The following is a 13,810-nucleotide window of genomic DNA, read 5'->3' on the forward strand; positions in this document are numbered from 1 at the left end:
CACTTTGAGCTAAAACAGAGCATGATCCAGCTACTTTATGCGAATGGGCAGTTTATGGGTCTTCCACACGAGGTTCCACAATAGCATATCCTGAATTTCTTGGAGATTAGTAATACTTATATCACTAACGGAGTCACTCCAAACTATGTGAGGCTCACATTTTTCCCATTCTCTCTGTTGGGCAAAGCAAAGCGATCGATGAAGGCAGAACCGGCTAATTCTATTACATCATGGAACGATCTGGCAAGGAAATATTTGGCAAGGTTTTTCCCTTCAGGTAAAACTGCAAAGATCAGAAGTGAGATAGTCTCCTTCAAACAGAAAATGGGGGAGTATTTATACTCAGCTTGGGAGAGGTTCAAGGGGCTGCTTAGAGACTGTCCTCATCACAATCAGACCAACAAAGTGTTAGCTCACACTTTCATAGTAGGGCTACATCCTGAGACAAAAATTGTGGTAGATGCTACAGCTGGAGGTCAAGTATTAGAGAAAAGCTTTGACGAGATATATGCATTATTGAACAAATTCTCCAAAAGAAATCCGGATTGGCAAGGAGAAATGGGCAGACACACGGTGCAAAAATCTACAGGGTTTCTCGAGTTAGATGTCATCTTGGCATTATCAGTGCAGATTTCTACACTGACCAATCAAGTCAATCGGATGACCTTGGTTATTAACAAGCAACAAGCTCAATCAGTTCAACAAGTTCAATTATTTTGTGAAGTATGTGGAGAGGGTCATACGAGAGACTTATGCCAAGTTAGTCCAAAGTCTGTCTGGGGTAATGCAAATAGGGGCCAGACAAACCAGTATGGGAACACTTACAATCCCAACTGGAGGAACCACCCAAACTTCTCTTGGGGTGAAAATCAAGGTGCTCAAAATCAATACCGACCACAAGCACCTCAATAACAATATAGACCACCTAACAACATGCAAACTCAACAAGTCACATTGAGGAAATGATGAAGAAATTGATGGCTGGCCAGCAAGCCCACACAGCAGAGATGATAAAAAAAGTGATGGATGACCAGCAGGCCCAAGCCGCAGCAATGAGAAATTTGGAGCGCCAAATGGAACAACTTGCCAGTGCCCAAAATACTCGACCAGATGGAGCTCTTCAAAGTGACACTGAAGCTAATCATATGGCATTCATTAATGTCGTGTCATTGAGGAATGGGAGACAATTAGAAGAATTCCAGTAGAAAAAGAGAAAACATGTGACTTTTAATGCGAGGCCAGCCACAATAGAATCAAAATCAGAAAAATCAAAGGAGTCAGAGAAGCCAGCTGAGGAGGCAGTAGCTGAGCAGCCCCCACCATTAGTTGCGAGGCCACCACCTCCGTTCCCTCAAAGATTGCAGAAAGTGAAGGATAATGTCGCGTACAAAACATTTCTTGATATTTTGAAGCATGTATAAATAAATATTCCATTGGTAGACATCTTGCAAAAAGTGCCCAAATATGCAAAATACATCAAGGACATAGTGGCAAATAAAAGGAGGCTGACTGAATTTGAGACTGTGGCACTCACTGAGGAATGTAGCTCGAAAATCCAAAGCAAGCTACCTCAGAAATTGAAGGATCCATGTAGTTTCACTATCCAAATATCGATTGGTAAGCATGCAGTCGGGCGAGCTTTGTGTGATCTGGGAGAGATCATCAATCTGATGTCGCTATCTATGTTCAGACAGTTGGGTTTGGTGATCCGCGCCCAACAACGGTAATCTTACAGTTGGCTGATCGCTCCCTTGCTCATCCGAAAGGAATGATTGAAGATGTGTTAGTTCAAGTGGGTTCTTTCATATTCCCTGGTGATTTCATTATCTTAGACTACGAGCCTGACCAGGAAGTCCCATTTATTTTGGGGAGTCCATTCTTAGCCACGGGCCGAGCTATTATTGATGTATGTGAAGGAAAGATGATGATGAGAGTAGGTGATCAAATGGAGGTATTTAATGTGTACAAAGCACTCAGATTGCCAGCCTACTATGAAGAGTTATCCATGATTTATGTCATGGAAAGTAATGCTACGTCATTGGTGCAGACATGTTACTCTGACCTTTCCTATGTCATCTATTGAGGAAGCTCCAAAGCTAGAATTAAAGCCTCTTCCAGCATATTTGCGTTATGATTATTTGGGGAACTCGGAAACATTTCCAGTAATTATCTCGTCCAGCCTGACTAATGTACAAGAAGAAAAATTGCTCAGAGTACTTCGCGAGCATAAAAAGGCTATAGGGTGGACAATTGTTGACATCAAAGGAATCAGTCCATCATTTTGCATGCATAAAATTTTTTTGGAAGATGGACACCGCCCCAGTGTTGAGAAGCAAAGGAGATTGAATCATATCATGAAAGAAGTTGTGAAGAAGGAAGTAATTAAGTGGCTCGATGCAGGTATCATCTTTCCGATCTCTGACATCAACTGGGTAAGCCCAGTGCAATGTGTGCCTAAAAGGGGAGGGATGATTGTGGTTGAGAATTAAAAACATGAGCTAATACCTACTCGCAATGTGACGGGGTGGAGAGTTTGCATTGATTACAGAAAGCTCAACAAAGCAACCTGCAAGGACTATTTCCCACTTCCATTCATTGACCAAATGTTGGCAGATTAGCGGAGTATGAATATTACTACTTCCTTGATGGTTATTCGGGGTATAACCAGATCATCATATGCCCCAAGGATTAGGAGAATACCATTTTTACTTGTCCTTATGGCACTTTCGCCTTCAAGCGAATGTCGTTTGGTCTTTGTAATGCACCAGCCACTTTCCAGAGATGCATGATGGCTATTTTTACTGATATGGTCGAAATATTTGTGGAAGTTTTTATGGATGATTTTTTAGTCTTTGGGTCTTCTTATGATGATTGCTTGAAGAATTTGAGCAATGTGTTGGCATGTTATGAAGAAACAAATCTGGTATTGAATTGGGAAAAGTGCCATTTTATGGTGCAGGAAGGCATCGTGTTGGGTCACAGAGTGTCTAGGAGTGGCATTGAAGTTGATAAAGCAAAGGTGGAGGAGATTGAAAAATTACCTCCACCCATTTCTGTGAAGGGTGTCCGAAGTTTCTTCGGACACGCGGGATTCTATCGGTGCTTTATTAAAGATTTTTCTAAAATTGCTACTCCTTTGTGCAGGTTGCTTGAAAAAGATGTAACTTTCAATTTTGATGACGCCTACCTGAAAGCATTTGAAGAGCTCAGAAAGAAGTTGGTGGTTGCCCCCATTATTGCGGCACCTGATTGGTCCTTACCATTTGAGCTTATGTGTGATGCAAGTGACCTTGCTATTGGGGCAGTGCTGAGCCAGAGGAAGGACAAAATATTTTATTACAACTACTATGCGAGTAAGACTCTTGATGATGCGCAACTAAATTACACCACCACTGAAAAGGAGTTGTTAGCTGTGATGTGGGCCTTTGAGAAATTTCGGGCATATTTGGTGGGAATAAAAGTCATAGTCCATACCGATCATGCAGCAATCAGGTATCTATGTACAAAAAAAAGAATCTAAGGCTATATTGATGCGCTAGGTTTTGTTGTTGCGGGAATTTGATGTGGAAATACGAGATCGAAAGGGCACAAAGAACCAAGTAGTTGACCATCTATCAAGGCTGAAAAATCACGATCACGTGGAGGAGGGTGACCAAATTAAAGAAGTATTTCCTGATGAGCAATGTTTTTCTATCACCTAAGACCCTCTCCCATGGTATGCAGACTATGTGAATTAATTGGTGAGTAGGGTATTTCCTCCTGAAATTGAATCTGAGGCTAGAAAGAGGTTTCTACATGATGTGAACTTCTACTATTGGGATGAGCCATATTTGTACAAGCAGTGTGATGATCAAATAATGAGGAGATGCATACCAAAAAAGGAGGTCGAACTAGTGTTGTACGATTGTCACGCATCACCCTATGGGGGCCATCATGGAAGCGATAAAACAGCTGCAAAGGTATTATAATCTGGGTTATTTTGGCCAACATTATTCAAGGATGCCCATGCATTTGCTAAGAAGTGTGACCAGTGTCAGAGAACAGGAACAATCACAAAGAGGTATGAGATGCCTTTGAATAACATCCTGGAGGTCGAGATTTTTGATGTATGGGGGATAGATTTTATGGGACCATTCCCATTATCCAGAGGAAACAAATACATTTTGCTTGTAGTTGACTACGTGTCAAAATGGGTAGAGGTGATCGCATTGCCAACAAATGATGCCATGGTGGTAGCTGCGTTTGTAAAAAAGAACATATTTTCAAGGTTTGGGACTCCACGTGCTTTGATAAGTGATGAAGGGACACACTTTTGCAATCGATTGTTGAATAACCTTCTAGCTAAATATGGAGTCCGCCATAGAGTTGCGATGGCATATCATCCTCAAACAAGTATACAAGCGGAGGTGTCAAACAGAGAAATAAAGCAAATCTTAGAGAAAACGGTAAGTGTGAATAGGAAGGATTGGGCTGTAAAGTTAGATGATGCCTTGTGGGCATATAGAACTGCATACAAAATGCCAATTGGGGCATCGCCTTATAAGCTTGTTTATAGGAAGGCATGTCACTTGCCTGTTGAACTTGAACACAAAGCATATTGGGCCATTAAAAAGTTGAATATGGACTTTGAAGTCGTGGGCGAGAAAAGACTCTTGTAGGTTAATGAATTAGATGAGTCCAGGCTGCACTCTTATGAAAATGCTACGTTTTACAAAGTAAAGACAAAGAGATAGCATGACAAACATATCAAGTCGCGTCAATTCGAGCCAGGCCAACAGGTATTATTGTTCAGTTCTAGGCTAAGGCTATTTCCTGGGAAGTTAAAATCGAGATGGTCAGGCCCAATTGAGGTGGTGAGAGTCACTCCTTATGGTGCAATTGAGCTGCACGTGTTAAATGGTGAGAGAAAATTTTTAGTGAATGGACACAGAGTAAAGCACTATTGGGAAGTAATAATTGATCGTGAGAAGACCAAAGTTGTACTCGCTAATGAGTAAGCGAGGCCATGCGTCGTGCCGCGACGTTAAATCAGGCGCTTGTTTGGAGGGAACCCAATTTTTATTGCTTTCATAGTTTAGCTTCTTAACTTTTTAGTTAGAGTAGAATAGAGTTTGTATTTCCTTTGTAGGCATAGAAATTATAGGTAGAATGGTGTGGGACATGTAAATTGGGTATATAAAAGGCTCGGGGGATCGGGATGTTATATTCAAAAAAACAAATAATGCCCAGGTCAGTGCCCCACGCTGCCTGCGGTGCTTAAGACAGTATGTTCGAAACCCCCAGCGACAGGCATAGCGTGGAGAGCTGAGCTGGGGGTGGTTAGGTTGCTAATGAAAGCAAGGGCAAGGGAATAGGAAAGTCCTCCACCACTGCCCCTGCGCCCAAAAAGCGCAAGCAAGGAGAAGGATCCTCGAGGCATGCTAAAGGAAAACAAGTTGCCGAGGGATCACAGCAGGCACCATTGCGACTATGGCCTCGCTTGAATTTAAGTACTGATGAGGCTATTGCATGGAATAGGGATTCCGTGCCCTCTGGGCGGTACGTTTCAAAAATGGGGATTAATGTAAAAATGTTAGAGAGAAACTTCCCGCATGTACTTGGCCGGTTGCGTGCACTGAACATGGACAAACTCATAGAATGCCACGGGCATGCAAATTTGAGCATGGTTCGGGAACTGTACGCCAACTGGGATACAAACTTGTTCAGGTCACATGTACGTGGCAAAGACGTGCCACTGGATAGGCGGTCCTTATGTGCATTTTTGGGGCTTGAGAATGCTGACCCGAGGAGGATCCAGAAGTTTGTCTGAAGCCCAAACTACACAAGGATACGTCACACTCTTTATGGTGTCGATTCAAATGCCAAGTGGACCAGAAAGCAAGGCCATATTCACCTTCATATGGTTCGTTATGATTTCAACAAGACTGCCAAAGTGTGGTAGAATTTTGTGCAAGCCAGACTCATGCCCGTGGAGAACAACAATGACTGCACTCGAGCTCGAGTGTGTGTCATATTCTTTTTGATGACTGGCATACCCATTAATGTGGGTGAGATCATGCTCGGTGAGATGGCCCGCACGCGATTTGGGCTGCAGATTAGGAGGTTCTTCTTCGGCAACTCGCTCACGCAATATATGTTTTCCCGAGGGGTGCCGGAGTACCCAGGGTATGATGAGGTGTTGGAGGCGCCTACAGGACTGTTGGACATCACATCCTTGTTGGAGATGTCGTCTAAGCTCACTCAGGCAGCACGGAATGAACGAGACGAGAACTTCTACAGTACCTCTATAACTTTTTAAATTTACTCATGAGAAGGGTTGGTATTTCAGACGAGGAGCGTATGCATTTACGCAATGACTTGTCGAGCTCATCCAAGGAGATGTTGGGGATTGCACCTGGCAACCCAGTTCACTCGTCGGAGGATGCAAACACTATCAAGGGCTCAGACACAGAGGACGAGGTGGGTGATGATGTTATGGGGCCCCTGGCTTTGGTGCCTCTAGGACCTGATGATGATGTACCCGGAGCTACGGATGGAGGGCATGCTGAGGAGGAGGACTCCGATTGACAGGGAGTTTTCTTTTCACCCTACTCTATTTTATATTTTTATATGCATTGGGGACTATGCATAATATAAGTGTAGGGTGGGAGGAATACTACTTGTGATGTACTTGTATAAATGATATCTAGTTTTAGTCTAGTTTGTTTTAGAATATATATATATATATTAGAAAAGGCTCGAACTTTTCCCGACGATGGATCTTTTGGACAATTTTCTTGAGGTATAGAGTCTGATTATAAACACCAAAAAGATTATTTTTTTTTTTTGGATAGTTAGGTAGTATCCCTTGGTTTTTCTTTGGGTGCCGGTTCTTTTCCAAGGGTGTAGCTCGAACCGGGTACTTAATTATTTTTAGAGTAGGTTAGGAAGACTACTGAGTTGCTCTGAGCTACTTAGTGACATGTTTGGTGCTGGCACATTAGGCTATGACATACATTCTATCTTTCCGTGTATTTGGTTTGAATTGTGACACCTAAGTAAAGTAAATAGCCTATTTTGTGATTTTTTTTCTCAATTATTTGACTTGTATGCCATATAGTGCATATTGATTGAATTTTCTCAATTATGTGTGCTTGCTTGACTTGAGAGTTGAACAGAACCATCTTGATTGAGTCATGTGCAATGTGTGTGGGAGGAGTTGTGATCTTCTGTGCTATCCTGTGTAGTCTAAAACTTGCCCCGTGTGTTAATAGAAGCGAAATTGTTAAGTTGTACTAATCTAGGAGATGATGTAGGTGTTTCTTTCTTGATCATAGATGTGCTTGTCACATAAAAATAAAATTTTCCATTGCTAGCCCCCTCGGGCCTATAGACCTTTCTTTTGGCACCCACATTATAAGCCTTACCCCTATTTTGTTCTTAATTTGAGATTGTTGAACCTTTACCTCCTAAGGAACTTAGTCGCTAAAAGAAGTAAAGTGAGAGATTTGGGGAGTAGCTTTCGAGTGGAACCATGGAAGGGCTCTTTGGTGCACTAAAGTTGACATCAAAAGTCACTAGCTGATGAACTTTAATGTATGGAGTGTGTGAAGAAAAAAAAAAGAGAGAGAGAAAGAAAAAGAAAAATTGCAAGAAAGGAGGGGAAAAAAAAGGATAGTCAAAGTATGTAGAAAAATATACACCTTCAAATCTTATTAATTTGTGCTAGTGGGAGTATAGAAGTGCTTAATGAAAGTAAGGGTTATGTTGTGTATGGGTTGTGGAAAGTGAATTGGTTGAGAAGAATATGTGCTCGAATTGTGAGTGTAGTGTATTAAAGTGCTTAGAAGGGTTAGTCACTATTTCTAAATGTATCATACTCGTCCCTTGGCCTACATTACAATCTTAAAGTACTAATTGATCCTAGATTTGGCTATCTTAGATTAGTAGAGATGTACACTACGGGAAAGCTTATGGTACGACCACGGGATGCATATAAATTTTTTGTGAGAATGAGCAAATTTTGTTCAATTGTGTGATGTCCTTAATTTATATTCAAAAGCATATTTGAATGAGTGGACTAGTTTATATTCACTCTTTTGTTTGTTGGTGAGGGCACATGATCTTATGAATGATTGGTAATGTTGTAAACTTTTCTTGTTGGGTGAGTGCGCGCGTTGAGGGTGCTTATTGGTAACAAGTCGATTTTTGAGGTTGGGTGGTTACAAATAGGTTGTTGGAATTGATTGAATTGACATGTTATACTTGAGTAGGATTAAAACGGGAAGAATGTGTATTTGGTATGTTCATACTTGATTGTCGGTATTGATCATAGTCAAGGGTAGAGTGTATGGTTAAAAGATGAAGTGCTCCTCTATAGTTGAGATTTGTACGTAGTTGGGGGTATATTTGATAGTCCCATTGCTCGAGGACGAGCAAGAGTTTAAGTGTGAGGTGTTGATGTTTAGCTTAAAATATACTCCCTCCGTTTCAATTTATGTGAACTTATTTCCTTTTTAGTTCGTGCTAAAAAGAATGACCTCTTTCCTTATTTGGAAATAATTTATCTTTTTGCAATGATTTATAGCCACACAAAATATATGTGCCTCGTTTTATACCACAAGTTCAAAAGTCTTCTCTTTTTTCTTAAACTCCGTGCCCAGTCAAATGGGTTCACATAAATTGAAACGGAGGGAGTATATATTTATATGTATATCGCCTCATATTTTACTCTTATTTCGTGGATTAAGGATGTAAAGTGTGTTGATTTATATTAATTCGATGTGTTTTTATGTGTAGGAATCATCTGAAAGCAATTGGGGGCAAAAGGTGCGAGATTAGAGCCAAAACGGATGAAAAAGGGGAAGGGGGCATTTCCAGCGCCCCACGCTACCTGTGGCGTCCCAGACAGAATGAGCAATTTACCAGCACCAGGGACGGCGCCTAGCGCTGGGCTGGACGCTGGTGATAGGATTTCTGTCCAACTTTTTTCGGGACAAGGTTATTTCGGCCCTAAACCTATCCAACATGTATAAAAGCAAGACTAAGCTTATTTTTAGAGAGGGGACGCCACTTTGAAGGGGGAATACACACGAGAAACATTCGGTAGCGAAGAGATTTCAGTTTTCTTCATCTTTTCTTAGTATTTTCAATTATCCAATACTTATGAAATTGTTTGCTATTATCATGAGTGGCTAAAACCCATAGTTCTGGGGTTGTGATTTAGCCATGAATATTGTTGTTTAACGTTGACTTAACCTTGATTACAATTCACTAATATATGATTGTTTTTTCAATTCTGTGATTAATTGCTTAATTGTCTGGGCAGCAGTTAGGTTCTATTTACTATCTATGCTATACTTGGGAAAGCCATGTTTAGATTAGATAAGAATTGAAGAGAGCATGATCTTAACTCTTATGAAATTATTTGCTATTATCATGAGTGGCTAAAACCCATAGTTCTGGGGTTGTGATTTAGCCATGAATATTGTTGTTTAATATTGACTTAACCTTGATTACAATTCACTAATATATGATTGTTTCTTAAATTCTGTGATTAATTGCTTAATTGTCTGGGCAGCAGTTAGATTCTATTTACTATCTATGTTATGCTTGGGAAAGCCATGTTTAGATTAGATAAGAATTGAAGAGAGCATGATCTTAACTCTTAGGGGGCGGATTTGTGGTTAGGATAGGAGTATACCTAGTCACCGTGCTTAATTAAATATTGTAATCTTAATGCGTTCTTAATAGATTGATTTCATAGGAATATAGGCATTAATCTATTTTGAATAGGCGAGTAGTACTTCGGGAGAAGGCTATGAGAGCAATTATCGATTAATTAGCAACCATGAATGAATTGTATGGAAGGGAGAGTTAACTAGAACACAATAGGATTGGTGAATCGATCACGACCCTAGAATATTTGTCTCTATTGAATACATAACAATCATTTTACTACTTGATAATTTAGTATTACTCAGAATTATAGTTTAGTATAATCACATTCTTGAACTCGAATTTGGCTTGACTGAATAACAATCTTGGTGAATTTAGTGGGTAGTTGATACAAGTCTCTGTGGGTTCGACACTCGACTTATCATTTTATTACTTGTACGACCACGTATACTTGCGTGTGCGTTTGGGAACAACAATAGTACTAGATCTCAATAATTTTGTTGAATGATAAATTTGTTCCAAATGGCAGTAGCTACCAACAAGTGATCAGTAATCTTTGAATTTTTAAGAAATGTATGGCACGGAAATTGGCCGTTAGGGTTGGCACCTTGATGGTTATGTGAAAGAGCAAGATTGATATATATATTTCCTTTATAAGATTTTGTTACAAGATGTGACTTCCTTTACAAGATTTACCTTTTCTTATTTGATCCTGCTTTTCCATCTTTGGCTCTAGTCTTACCAAAATCTAACTTGCTTTATTAATTATTAATTAGTTAAAAAAAAAACTACCCTGCTCATGAGAAAGGGGTTTTTATTTACTTACCGCCCCTTTTGCTCGCTCTTCAATCTCCATGAAATGAAAGCTAGGATAAGGAAGATGTGTTTAATTCAATAGTAATGTTTATGTATTTCTTTGTCTTAACGTGCTCTTCTTGGATCTATTACAATTTTATTCTCAAGTACTAGCAATATCATCTTTAAAATTATTGAAAGTATCAATATTAGTTTCAAATGCTATGTTGTTAATTACGTCGAGTTAGTATTAATAATCAATTCAGGATTAGTTCGAATGAGTTATTTAAGGTCCTACAGAATTAGAATCATTCCTAAAAAATTAATCAGAAAAAAAAAAGTGGTGGAGGAGAGGTTGTTATGAGACAATCATGCGCGATTGATATTTCACTTTCCTATCTTTTGCAACTGTGGTGGACCGACAATGACCACTCACATCCCTCCTTTTTCCTCGTAACCAAAAATAAATTACTTATTTCTTCTCTTGGACATAAAACAAAGGTCTATCACTTGGTGGTTCACATGTCATAAGATATTCTTTTCACTACCAAAGAATGTAGTCGAATATTGTCCGGATTGAATTATTCTTAATCAAAAGTTTCGAGTTAGATTGAAGAATTTTGAAACAGAGAATTCTTTGCTTTAGGTAACTATCTGATATGATTCTGAATTAGTTAAATTAATATGTTTTCCATTACTGAATAGCTAAACCAAAAAAGAAAAAGTTTAACAAAGAAATTAAATAATAGCATAAAGTTGGTAGACTGGATCATGAGAGGGTGGCCTACTTGCCTGGTATGAGGATAGGAACACGGCTTAGCAAACATGTGCACCTTGCTTGCAACTTAAACAATGTGAAGGCCCAATGTTACGTACTTTCTTTCACCATATGTTTCCTTATTAATTGGAAAAAAAAACGTTTGGTTCAAAATACGACTTAATTCATTTTAATTCCTTTGTTCACAGACAGATTGACACCGGGGACGGATGCACACTTAACAAAGCGGTGTCACGCGACACCGCTTCGTGAATTTTTTTTACTAAATATATATATTAATACTGTAAGGAAACAAATAAGTAGAAAATAATAACATCACTTAGACATAGATTGTGTCTTGATGTGATAGTTATGTGCTTAATTTTGCTTTAAGATGCAACAAAACCAACCCCTGATTGCCAGTGCCCTCCACTCTCCTCCTCCTTCATTCCTTTGAAAATTGATAATTGAATGTAATTTCTCTTATTTTCCAATGTAATAGGAGTAATAGAAATGAGACTCAATAACATATTTGGAAAAACAAAAGAAGACGTTGTAGTCCTATTACATATACATGAACAACAGTATCACGAGTTCATATCATTATTAATTAGCTGGTAAAAAGTTATCCGCACTTGGTATATATACCAATCTAATTAGCTTTTTTAAGCACTTCCTAGTGTAACTTTTTTACCTTTTATTTATGTGAGACAGGCATCTCTTTAATGGATTGTTACTGAAATCTCTATAAAGGTTCCAATAGATAAGGAGTTTATGAATAATCTTGGCTTTTGTTTCTTAATACAGTAAAGTTATTCATCTTCTTTTAATTACTCTTAAGGTGATCAACTTTATTTAACTATGACCTTTGCAAGATCATGTTTTCTCATTTAACTAGATGAGGACTCTATTATGCTTTCAATTTTATAAAGTAGCATGGACTAATACAGAGTGCTATACTGGTGACTTTAATCACATGGTGTAACTGCAGCAATTAATTTAGTAGAGTGCTATACTGGTGACTTTAATAGGAAAACTGTAAATAATTTTCTTTGACCTTATTTGGACTTAGCTAGTAGCTACGATCTATCAAAATTAAAAAATTCCCCAGCCTAAATTAATTGCTGCAGTTACACCATGTGATTGATTTTCGGTTAGGTACATCATATGTTTGTTAGGTAGTTTGGAGTATTACATACTAGCAAAGATCCTGTTCCGACCAAACGCACACGCAAGTATACGCGATCGTCAAGTAATAAAGTGATAAGATAGAGTGCCGAACACACGAGGACTTGTTATCAACTATTAATTAAATTAGACTATCCTAATTATCTAAACAAGAATTGAACCCAAAAGTAGTGATGCTAAAGTAATTAAACTAAAAAGAAAATAAATATAAACTCTGAACAAAGGAAGATTTTTATGTTATCAATGTAATGAAAACGATCCAGGGTTATGGGCTATCTAACATTCCTATTGTATTTTTTAATTGAATTGACTAACTAATTCATCTAGCTTATTGGTTGACAGGGTTAATATTGCTCATAATAATCTGTCGAGTTCCTACTCGCCAATTCAAGCTAACCTAACGCCTATATGTCTATGGAGTTAGAACTAGCAAGAACGCATCATGTACATCAACCAAACAAGGCAATTAGGTATATGTCTATCCTAACCGTGAATCTGTTCCCCGATGTCCAGGTTCAAGAACTTTCTCTACTCAATCCTATGTGCAACTTTCAAGTAAAATTCTAGATTCGTAGATAGTATTTAATTGGTGATCAAGCAATTAAATAATTAAGCGCAAGATTGAATAAACAAACCAATATGATAAATCAAGAAAGCAAAATCAACGTCCGAATAACAATAGTCATGAAAGAACCACAACCCTAGCACGTGAAGTTTAGCTCCACATAGACATGGTAGCCAAACAATAAATCATACAAAGAAACATAAAAATTACTAAGTTTAGTATAAGAAAGATGAATTTCGGCCTCCACGGCAGCTCTGTGTTGTCCCCTTGTCAAAAGTTACTCTCAAAAACGCTCTTCTCCCTCCAAAATAGGTTTAGGACCCCTTTTATACGAATTGGGGGTGTATAGGACCGAAATAACCAAGTCCCAGACGAAATAGGACAGGTCCCGCCTTCAGCGTCTAGGGCAGTGCGAGGTGCTGGCCCTGGCGCAGAAACCAATGCCCGTTTGGACATAAAAAAATTACTTTTTTCGAAATTTTTTTACTTTTTTTCGAAATCAGTGTTTGGCCATAAAATTTTCAATTTTCACTTAAAAATGAATTTTGGAATTTTTTGAAAATTTGAAAAACTCCAAAAAAATTGTTTTTTAAAATTTTCACTCATATCACTCACAAAACTTCAAAAACAACCCAAATATTCATGTCCAAACACAACTGTAATTTTCACATACCATTTTCACTTAGAAAATTATTTTCCCTTTTTTTTGGAAATTTTACATTTCTTATGTCCAAACGCCCTCTAAATCTTTGCCTTCAAATTCCTTTGTGTTTCGCTGCTTGAATTCATTCCTTGCCCAACTTTTCCATTCTTTGTGTACTTGTAACCAAACTTTGACGCCTTCCATT

The 13,810-nt window shown here is 38.6% G+C and overlaps 1 non-coding gene across 1 annotated transcript; it reads right to left on the minus strand.

The window, feature by feature from the left end:
- Window positions 1–288: 288 nt before the first annotated feature.
- Window positions 289–393, minus strand: LOC142173953 (small nucleolar RNA R71). Its single transcript, XR_012703318.1, has one exon. It is a non-coding gene; the product is annotated as a small nucleolar RNA R71 (small nucleolar RNA).
- Window positions 394–13,810: the final 13,417 nt, after the last annotated feature.

Source organism: Nicotiana tabacum, chromosome 19, assembly GCF_000715075.1.
Source record: "Nicotiana tabacum cultivar K326 chromosome 19, ASM71507v2, whole genome shotgun sequence".
Classification (NCBI taxonomy): domain Eukaryota; kingdom Viridiplantae; phylum Streptophyta; class Magnoliopsida; order Solanales; family Solanaceae; genus Nicotiana; species Nicotiana tabacum.